Below are 10405 nucleotides of genomic sequence, written 5' to 3'. Positions count from 1 at the left end.
CACTGAAAACCTTGATAAACTGAACACATAAAGAGAAGCCTTAGTTACATTTCAGAGACAGAACCCATGATAAGGAAAGCCAGTCTAAGTGATGGCAACTATTGAGTGACAACTCTGGCACGTGACAATGGGAAGTCACACTTGGTGATGAGCCTGTAGAATGCCCAACACCAATGACTTAATGTGTAAGTTTGCCAGGGCTGCCATTTCAATGTATCCTAGATGGAGCGGCTTAAAAAACAAATGTATTACCTTATATTACAGTTCTGGAGGCTGAATGTCCAAGACCAAGGTGTCAGCAGGGTCGGTTTCTTCTAAGAGCCTGTCTCCTTGGATCGCACATGGCTGTCTTCTCTCTGTCTTCACATGGCTTTATCTCTGTGTGTCTGTGTTCTAACCTCTGCTAAGGACACTACTCATATTGCATGAGAACTCACTCCAATGACCTCACTTTAACATCATCACCGATTTAAGGGCTCTATCTTCACATGCAGTCACATTCTGATTTCCTGGAGGTTAGGACTCCAACCTGTGAATTGTGAGCACAATAGACCTACACAGAGACCACATCCGACCCGCTCACCACGTGGTCACACTGCGCTGAGCGGCTGTTCTAAGCAGCGGAGGGGAGATTCCCAGTTCACTTGGGAGGTCCATCCCAAGAATGGAGATGGATAAATTGGGTGTTCAGACTCGATGACAGTATTTCTTAAGATCATCCAGTCACCTCTCAACCTCTGGTCAGTACTCACTGGTGAATCAATGGTAGAAATTTCATTTCTAACTAGGCTTATTGGCTTTCCACTGGAGAAGTCAGCTTTTCTGACCCTCTGCTACGAATGCATCATTCCTCCTGCCAGTCAGAGCAGGGCTCGCTGTTGATAGGCTGGAGTGGACCATTCTTCGTGGTGGGGGTGGGAGGTTCTGGGCATTACAGGATGGTTAGCAGCATCCTCGATCTCGACTCACAGAGGCCGGTAACACCCTGCCCCCCAAGTTGTATCCACTGCAAATGTCTACAGACATTAGATGTTCCCTTTGGGGGTCGGGGTGGGGGGCAGACAGAACCGCCCCCCAGAGGAGAATATCTGAGTTAGAGCAGGACGTTAACCACGTCAGCCAGGTGTTCGCATGTCTGGTGAGCATGAATCAGAACCACAGTGTCAACCTCCAGTCCTGGATGAACAGATAAACTTGAGTCTGAAATTGTACGTGAAGCTGAAACGTAGTGGCTGCACCCAGGCCACCTGTATCGCTCAGTCATCTGGGAGGAAACAGATGACCCATCAGAACTGTGACCGAGGGGAGCTTGAGGACTGTCATACTGTCAGCAGGGCTGAGGGACATCCAGGAGGAATAGTGAGCACGCTGGGCCTGGTATTGGCAGGAAACATGGTCACCTGCATGTCTGAAGGCCAGGTGAGTAAACAGTATCCTGAACCTGGGCAGCCGTATGGAGTGGCTGTCTGAGCCAAGCTGTGGCCATTCGGACAGGAAAGCAGACTCTGGCAGCCATCTGGCATGGAGGACCAGGGAAACTGCCCTGCCTGCACTGCCCTCCTCCTTCCTGTTCCCTGCTCCATTGGCCAAGCCAACAGGAAGTCAAAGGCAAGAGAGTCTGTTAATGCAGTGCATACTGGGTTTCGTTCTAGACGAGTTTTCTCCAAATTACTAATAAGCCATCCCAACATCATTTATTACATAATTTTTGTTTTTCCTATATGGGATGCTAATTTATCATATATTAAATTCTTACACATAATAACCTTATTTTTGTTCATTATTGTGCATCGCTATTATGTCTTTTTGAAAATGAGTTCCTCGTTATTTCAATTATGTGCTTTACAATGTGGTATAATGTCTAACTGAACTAGCAGAACTAATTTTGCGGGTCAAGCTATAATTTCCCTATGTAATAACTGACTAATAGCCAAAAACCTTCTGATTGCAATGAGCAGATCACCTGGTCCTTACTAGGAATTTAGTACATGATAACACTTGTCAAAGTGTGCTGTGCTTTGCTTTCCTTTTCATTAAAAACAAAAATTTTCTTTAAAACGGTCCTTCTGTATGTTTGCTGGCCTGATTTAGTTTATCCTGGATGAACACATTGTTAGTTTCCTTTCCAAATAGGAAATGGTATAAAATTAAAATTTGCACGCACCACACACCTTTTTTTCTCCAGACCAAAATTGCCAACAGTAGCCAAAGCTTTGTTTTGCTCCTCAATTATGTCATGAGCCTTACTTGAGCAACGTTGCTTTATTGAGAACTGATGTTTTAGCAGACACCACGACTTGTTCAGCGTAAATGTTTTGTTTTTAATGAGGAAAATTTAGACTCAGTATCTGTAATGAAAAGTAAGATATTTGGTATCTGACATTACTACGAATCCTTAGGGATGCTTGAAATATACAACATCTGGGTGCAATAAACAATAATAAGGTCTAAGAATGTCTTCATCGCTCAGCATCCTTTTAATAACCTGTCTACAGATATTTAAAATGTCCAGCACAAATAATAACAATAAAGTTTTAAAACCACAGGCATCATTATTTTGTATATCCTGAGACTTATTCTGCTGAGTAAAATAGGGACATACACACGATATATAAAATTCCTGGCTGATAGAAACATTTATCATAGCACTTGGGGAAGCGCCTAATGAGTTACATGAAAACAAAATGTCCAGACTCTTGAAAGTTTGATTTGTGTTGTATCCTGAAGCAGGTACCGTGGACCAAAATGTTGGCATGAGTCAATGCCAACCAGAGCCAGTGGAAAAATGCAAAAAATTCAACACTCAATTTAGCTAACTTTTCAAAATTACTCTTACATGTTAACTATGTCTGGGTGTTGCACAGCTTTTAAATGTATTAAATACCGCTCACGAGAATTCCATCAGTGCAGCAGTAAGACAAGACCATAATTTATTTGAGAAATTGACCAAAACAAAAGTACATTTCTGGAAAAGGTGAAGAATGACTTTCCTTTCTCTTTCTCCATTTGGTGAGCAATTCTGTGTACTTGGCTTGGGCAGGGAAAACAAGCGTTGATGAATTAGGTGTTGCGAGCACCCCCCTGCCATTTTAGGACGGAGGGCCTGTGACGTGCTTCCCCCTAATTACCTGTCATATTCTTTCTCTCCTTGGGAATGTCAAGAAGCTGTCCAGAGAAATAATCACTTCACATGATGGGCGGGTCAAGACCTTTTTCAAACTCTCTAGGAGAAGGAATAAAATATTACATTCAAATATCTGTCTTGCAGACATTCTTCTATTTTGTACTTCCTGTAATTCCACCATGAAAACAAGTGACATGCGTGGGTCAGTCCGTGTGTTACCTTCCAGTTGGGCGAGTGTTAATGGAAATATAAGGTAGAACTATGTGATCTCTTTCTCAAAAACACGTAAAGTAACAAAACAGTCCTAACTTAAAATTAGCCAGGAATATGAGAGCATTTACGTTTAGAGGTGAATTGAAAAACTACAAAAGATGTGGCTTACTGTTTCAGAGAAGAGCTACACAGAGCGCCGACAAATAGTGAGTTCCCCCGAGGACGAGCCATGTCTTTCCAAATGCTGTGGGCCAGCTCCTGAGAAGAGGCACTGCTGGGAAAAGGGGACCCTCTCATGGAGAGCTCTTTGGGGTTTGCACCTTGGCATACTGGGGCCTGTGGCAGAGGCGGCGTTCCCACCAGCTGGTGTACATCCCAAGAGGGCCTGCTCCCCAGGCCGCCTCCCCAGGCCTCTCCCACACAAGGTTGGGACCCAGTGTGTTCCCAACATCAGCATTCACAAGACATGTTGTCTCTCGTCTGGGACTAAAAGAGCTTACCAAGGACTCGGTGGCCACCAAACCCCTCCCCTGAACAGTCAGCAAACAGGAAAGTTGTGAGATATCTGAACAGTACCGTGTTTAAACGAAGGACCTCAGCGACAGGAAACACCCCCATGGAGATGACTTGCTTCGGAAAATGGAGAATAGCCCTGACATAGCCAGTCAGCATTCTCCAAGACATCTGGCCATGTTCTCTAGAGAAAAGAGAACAACACAAACAGAAAAGCATGTACATTTTGTTTTGTTTTATTTTTAATCAAAGAAGTAAACAGTAGATTGGCTCCTGCAGAAAGCTGAACATTTATTTCTTTTATATTTAGGGGAAAAAATCAAAGTGATTTTCATTTTGGTTCTTCAGAAGAGAAGCATATGACTAGACATATCTTCCTTTTGAAATCCTGAAAATTTGAAACCTATCAAAACAAAACAAGATAAACAGGCTGGTATTTAGTCTTCATTGCAGCATGAATACCAGTCACAGTGGAACCTCAGCTTCCGAGTTTAGATGGGAAATAGGGGATCCCAGCATCCGATATTGCCAAGTTCTGTCCCTTCCTGTGGCCATGGCATGGCTTTCTCTGAGCCGAAAACGAAAGGCTCTTATGCCCCACAACAAAGTTGCCAGACAGGATTTCTTGTAAACTGAGCAGAGATCAAATATGGAAGGCAACAATCAGGAAGCTATGGAACCAAATCAACAGCATGAAATATATAGCCAACGAATAAGTAAACATTCATAACAAGATCATACATCCTAATGCACAAGTATAAAAAGTTATACTTATAAACTGAGGCATTAATGTTGTGATAAATAAACAGAAAATATACAAATCATAAAGAGAGAAGAGAGCTAGCATTGCTGCAGCAATACGGCAAAAAGTAGGAAAGGAAATAAATTGGAAACACAAGGGAAACATAAAAAACGAAAATTGTAAATGAAGATGACAGAATTGAAACCAAGCACATCAGTCATTATGGCAAAATAAACGTGTTAAACTATTTGTTTAAGAGAAAAACTCTCCGACTATATAAAAACAAATACAAACTTTCTTCTCCCTCCAAAGTATCTTTCGAACATGCAGCCACCCTAATGGAGAAGGAAGATTCTTGGTCAAAGGATTTCCTGACAGAGAAAACCAATAGAAAAGCATTCATTCATCCATCTACCCATCTATATCCATTAACCCATCCATCATCCATCCATCCATCCATCCATCCATCCATCCATCCATCCATCCATCCATCCATCCATCCATCCATCCTTCATTCACTTGACCAGTATCTCCTGAATGTTCACAAGGCATGAGCTTGGTTGTGTGGGATTCATGGTGAATGAGACACTGCGTCAGTTCTCCAAAGGTGACATTCTGGAAAGACACACTTGTGGTTAGAGGTGGTTACCCTTGAGTGGTGCATGCTGTGAAGGGAAAAACAGGGAGCCCAGCCAGCCCCGCAACCCCCAGTGATAAAATCAGTTTGAAGTAGACAGGGCCATTGTATAATGGGTCATTTATGTCCATGAATTTGGATGACTGCCCACGGACTAAAAATGTAACTCATTCTATGTACATTTCAGTTCCTTACATTAATTTGGGTTTTTTTCCAAGGGGCCACTTCCCAGAGTGGACACAGGCCATCTCACATGCTCAGAGCTTGTGCATTACTGGGAGCTGGTTGAACACAAAAGGGCTCCGAGCTACACATGCAAGCTTTTCCTACAGCAGGAGAATATAAAAAGGTCAATGAGAAGAAGAAGTCAAGGAACTAATGTGTACAGAGCTGGAAATTAAAATACTGCACTGTCTGGGGTGGGGCGGTACGCACACAATTGCTTTAAATGATTTTTTGCAACTGGTCAGCTATTATCCCAGGTCTGAGGTTATCCCCAGTCAATGAAAGGTTTTTAATAATTCTGCACATTTTCAGGCCCTCTTGCGGCAAGTGTGAGGCAGTCACAGCTTTTTACATGTTGCATATCAGTGCAAGTGACTTCCACCTACTGGGGCCTGTCTGAGGTTGGGCTCCCCCAGAAGCCGACTTGTGATCAGGACGTGAGTGCATGTCAGCGGCTTTGGAGGTGATCCTAAAAATCAATGGTCAGCCAAGCCTTGTTCTGCAGCCAGAGAAATCCCTCCAGCAAGGGGTTGATAGGGATTTGCAGCAAGAAGCCATGTCCGCGAATGGGGTGGGGGAGGTGCCAAGGTGACACTGGTAGGCTCTGCTAAGGAGCTGTACCTACACTCTCTTCTTGTTATCCTCTGCTACTATTTTTTAAAAATTTCTTTGTTAAGTTTGTGCTTGTATTTTATCCCGCTAAACCCCTGTGGCCTCAGTCTGTCACACTTCGTCTGCCTGTCTTCCTTCCTCTGTCTGCGGATGTTTATTGAGCACTCACTCATCCTAGGCCTCGGCGATGAAAGAAGGCTGGTCACTTGTGGGCACAGACCCTTCGTCACGCTGCATAGACGGGTGCTGTGACACAGGTGCACACATGTACCCATGGAATACAGTGGGCCCAGACGTGTCTTCTCACTCAGAAACTAAAATACCAGATGGAGTGACTCCCGAAAAGGCAATGTGAACACAGATGCTGGGTTGGGAGCATGGAAGGGGCTAGTACAACGTGAGGCTTGATCATTCTAACAGGTGGCAGGGAGCTGACGTACTGTGAGAAAGTTGGGCTGTTCCAGGTTCCCATCACATCCCCGGCAAGGAAGCAAGGAGGCAAGTGACCTCCACGGAGGGGGCAGGGAGACCAAGCGCCTGCTCTTCTGATGTTTTTTCCAGGTGGAATTCCAGTCATTGTGTAGGCAGTTTGAGAAAGCGGGAAGGAGGACATATGACAGACAACACAGTCTTCAAACAAAAGGAGGCCACTGTCTCCTCTTCTCCATCCCGTTCTTTCTAGAGAATGTTCCCCCGAGTAACTCACACACCACACATCATTTGGCCAGGTGTTCAGGCTCCTGCAAAGCCTTTTGCAGACCTCTCAGTCATCCCTTGAACTCAAACTTCATTGAAATGATGAACTCTTGGGACCTTATTACAATGATATTCCCAGGCCGTGCTCCAAACCTACCAAATCAGAATCTCCACGGGAAGTCTCGGTATTCTCAAGTATAGATACTTCTAAGGAGCACACTGTGATTTCTCTGAGTTAAAGGAAGTGACCCATGCACGCATCCATCTTTCCATGTGTCTGTCCTTCCATCCACCCCCCATCCAGTCATGTATTCATTCAATAAATATTCATTGAGGGCCCACAGGTAGTGGATGAGCAGTAGTGAACAAGGAAAATAATAATCCTGCCATCAGAAATGTTGCTGCCTTGGGAGGGAAAAGGACAGAAACAAGTCAGATGGGTCAGTTGTGTCGAATGTCAGTGCCCATACATGCTATGGAAAACTTAAAGCAGGGGAGAAAGACAGGGGATGTCAAAGGACAGCCGAAATTTTACCAAGAGCGTTCAGGAAAAGTTCCTCTGAAGGTGACATTTGCACTTACAGGAGGAGAGGGAGCCGGCCATGAAGATGCCTGTGGGGAAAGAATTCCTAACAGAGGGACCAGCAATAGCGAGGGAGTGAGCTGGGCTGGGGTGTAACAGAGAGGTAAGGAGCAGCTGGACCGTGCAGGCCACTGGAGGACTTTGGGTTGTACTGTGGCTGGGATGAGAGAGAGCCTTGAGAGGAACTGGAGCTGTGCGGTCCTGTGATAAGACTTGGGTTTTAACAGGGTCACTCTGGCTGCTATGCTTAGAGTAACAAAAAGGGGGTGCGATGGTTTCAGGTAGCCTGGTTAGGACACAACAGCATAACCCAGGTGAAAGATGGCAGTAGATTACCGGGTGATCCTTACAGGCTGTGTCCACACAACCCTAAGGGGCTCCATTGCACAAACGTCGATTCTGAGAAGTGCAAGGACATTGCCCTGCTTGGGTCAGAGGGTTAGCAGAAGATGGGGAGCAAGTGCTGCAATTCTGGATCTATTTGGAAGGTAAGGCCAACAGGATTCTCTAACAAGGTTCCTTTCACACTGGATATGGAATCACTTTTCATGGTTTTCCCCACAGGACCCCACTCCACAACGCAGGTACAGGATGGAACGTTCACCTCAATTCTCAAGAACCAGAAGAATGGTATCAAGTGTTGCCCTGGTTTTGTCATAGGTCATCAATCTCCCAAGAGTCTGGGGAAGATGGAGTAGACAGTGAGCTCAGCTAGCGCTTTGGAGACAGGTGCCTATTCATAGAATGTCATATAGAGTCAATGACATTGTAAGAATTTGTGTTTTCTGAAAGGAAAAATATTTAGTCTTTGATGGATTTTCTGTTTGACAGACATAATTAATCACAACGTCTTCAGAAATTGATTTCTCTAAGAGCAAAAGTAATCCACGTGTTGCCACCTGGAAACCCCACTTCTACTTAAGCAACACTCTCCCTCAGTTGATTCTACTTCTTGGCTCCAGGAGCTAGAATTCTGTCCATGTGTGCAGATTATAATGATTCACTGAGGAAATATGAAGTTGTCAAATCACCGGAGAGTTTTCAAATATTTTTGCTTTATCAAATGGATTCTCATTCAGAAATGGGTTCGACAAACAGTTAAATGTGCAAATTGTCTTCCAAACTATTGAGCAATAAACATTTTCTACGGGGCATCATGAAACAATACGGATTCAAGGAATTGTTAGACCATGGGCAGATGTTAACTTAGTCCCATTCCCCTGTCCCCACTGTAGGACACCCTCCTCAATATCAGGAGATGGAGCTCTAGTGTTGTTCTCTCAGCACATCCAGGGTGGGGCTTACGACCCGCCCGCCATTTCCCATTTGAGCTAGTTGTTGGCAAGGTCTTCTGTGAATCTGAAATCTGCTCTCTTGTCATTTCCCCCTCTGCCCTCAGTCTGCCCTCTGGAGTCACAAAGATTTTGTACAGTTCCCTTTTCAAAGGAATAAAGATGACTATCGAGTCACTACTAAGATTTCACTTTTCTCCATGCACACTTTCCCCTGTTCCTCCATCTGCTGCAGTGACCCAGTGACTTCTGAAAGGCGCCGTTCTTACTAGAGCAGTTACCAAAGGCCCATTGTTCCTGCAAAGACTCGCCCCACGCCCATCCCGTGTTTCCGGGTACAGCCCAGTCTAGGCACGTGCTGCAAATGCCTCATTCTTGTCATGGGAGGGGAGAGGTGGGATCACTTTGGGGGGAAAAGTCCCACTTGTTTGAAATCCATGAAGGAACTAACACTTGGCTCACCTCCCCTCAGATGTTCAGACTCGGTTGGAAGAGAAAATCCAGCACCCTGAATTCGCCAGGGTCTGGAAGAACTCTCTCAAGAGACGATGGCTTGATTTTACAATTTTAACTGCCTTTGTCATTTCCCTGCCAGGCCTAACCTTTCACAAATGTGCTTTTAATTAAGCAAGAGCTTTGCTTATCGCTCTCCCACCCTCTTCAGTTTCCAGTGACTGCGCCAACTAGTCTCAGTCAGCTTCTTCAATGAACTCAGGGGCTGCCGGTGCCTGGGGGGCTCGGACAGGAGGCAGTGGCATCTGCTTACCTTGGCCTGTCTGCAGGCTGAGGTCCTGGACCGGGGGGGGGATGGGAAGCATGCTGCCCTGGGTGCACTGCCACCCATGGGGTCCGCAGGAGGACCTGGCCGTTTGCTGCACACGTATCTGTTGCCTGACTGTTGGCTGGCTGACTCCACGCTGGGAGAATTTAGAGGACATGTCTCTGGGGTAAAGAGTGGTCAACAAAGAAGGCGTGTCCCCAGCTCCAGAGGACACAGCTGCAGATTGTTGTGCTGGGGAATTGCTGCTGTTCCAGGGTCAGAGCTCGGAACAGGGTGTCTCTTCTCCAAAGTTAAAAAGAAAGAGAGAAAGAAAGAAAAATCAACAGAGACACAAGGTCAGGTGGGGTAGAGGGCACTGGTGCAACAAACCCACTGTTCTACATAAGAGGAAACACAGGAATCACGTAAAACTTAGTGTGGACATTATTGTGGCAAGTGCCTTCTGGTCCCACTGGGCTTGGTGATGTTTCTCCATTAAAATAAAAATTGCGGCATTTTCGCAGGGGTGACATTTAAGGACATTCTTGTAACAAAATACCCAAGTGCGCTAAGCCTCACTTTAACAAGGGCTGACCCCTGCTTTTCTTCAAAAGCACACATTGACTCTGAGAACGGGTAAAAATGAGTCACTTCGAATCGTCATGGACCCTCCACGATAAATATATTCTGTGAGCCAGAAGCACAGGACAGGGTTTGAAATCCAGACACCAGAAAGCAGGAATCCTTTACCATGTTGATCTCTAATATAGACTTGCAAATATTGTGGGTTCACCGGTTTCCTTTGAATTATGGAGGCTGACATTGTTCTACATCTCCTGCTGGGTCCATGGGCTCAGCTGCCTGCTTGGGTCCAAAACCCTCCCGTGAGGCTAGAATTTCAGGAGAAACCGTGACTCCTTGTACCGTCCAGTTAAGCCCGTCGGCCCAGAATGCACTGATACGTGGAAATAGCAGGTACGTTTGCTTCTAAGGTTTTAGGAGGGAGCT

The 10405-nt window shown here is 45.3% G+C and overlaps 1 long non-coding RNA gene across 1 annotated transcript; it reads right to left on the bottom strand.

The window, feature by feature from the left end:
• Positions 1 to 2303: 2303 nt before the first annotated feature.
• Positions 2304 to 9561, bottom strand: LOC308498956. Its single transcript, XR_013993535.1, has 4 exons — positions 9404 to 9561; positions 3914 to 4034; positions 3507 to 3608; positions 2304 to 3223 (listed from the first exon to the last, which is right to left on the bottom strand). It is a non-coding gene; the product is annotated as an uncharacterized lncRNA (long non-coding RNA).
• Positions 9562 to 10405: the final 844 nt, after the last annotated feature.

Source organism: Rhinolophus hipposideros, assembly GCF_964194185.1.
Source record: "Rhinolophus hipposideros genome assembly, chromosome: 6".
Lineage (NCBI taxonomy): Eukaryota > Metazoa > Chordata > Mammalia > Chiroptera > Rhinolophidae > Rhinolophus > Rhinolophus hipposideros.
The sequence above is the reverse complement of the archived record's forward strand: the minus strand, read 5'-3'. Positions and strand labels throughout refer to the sequence as shown.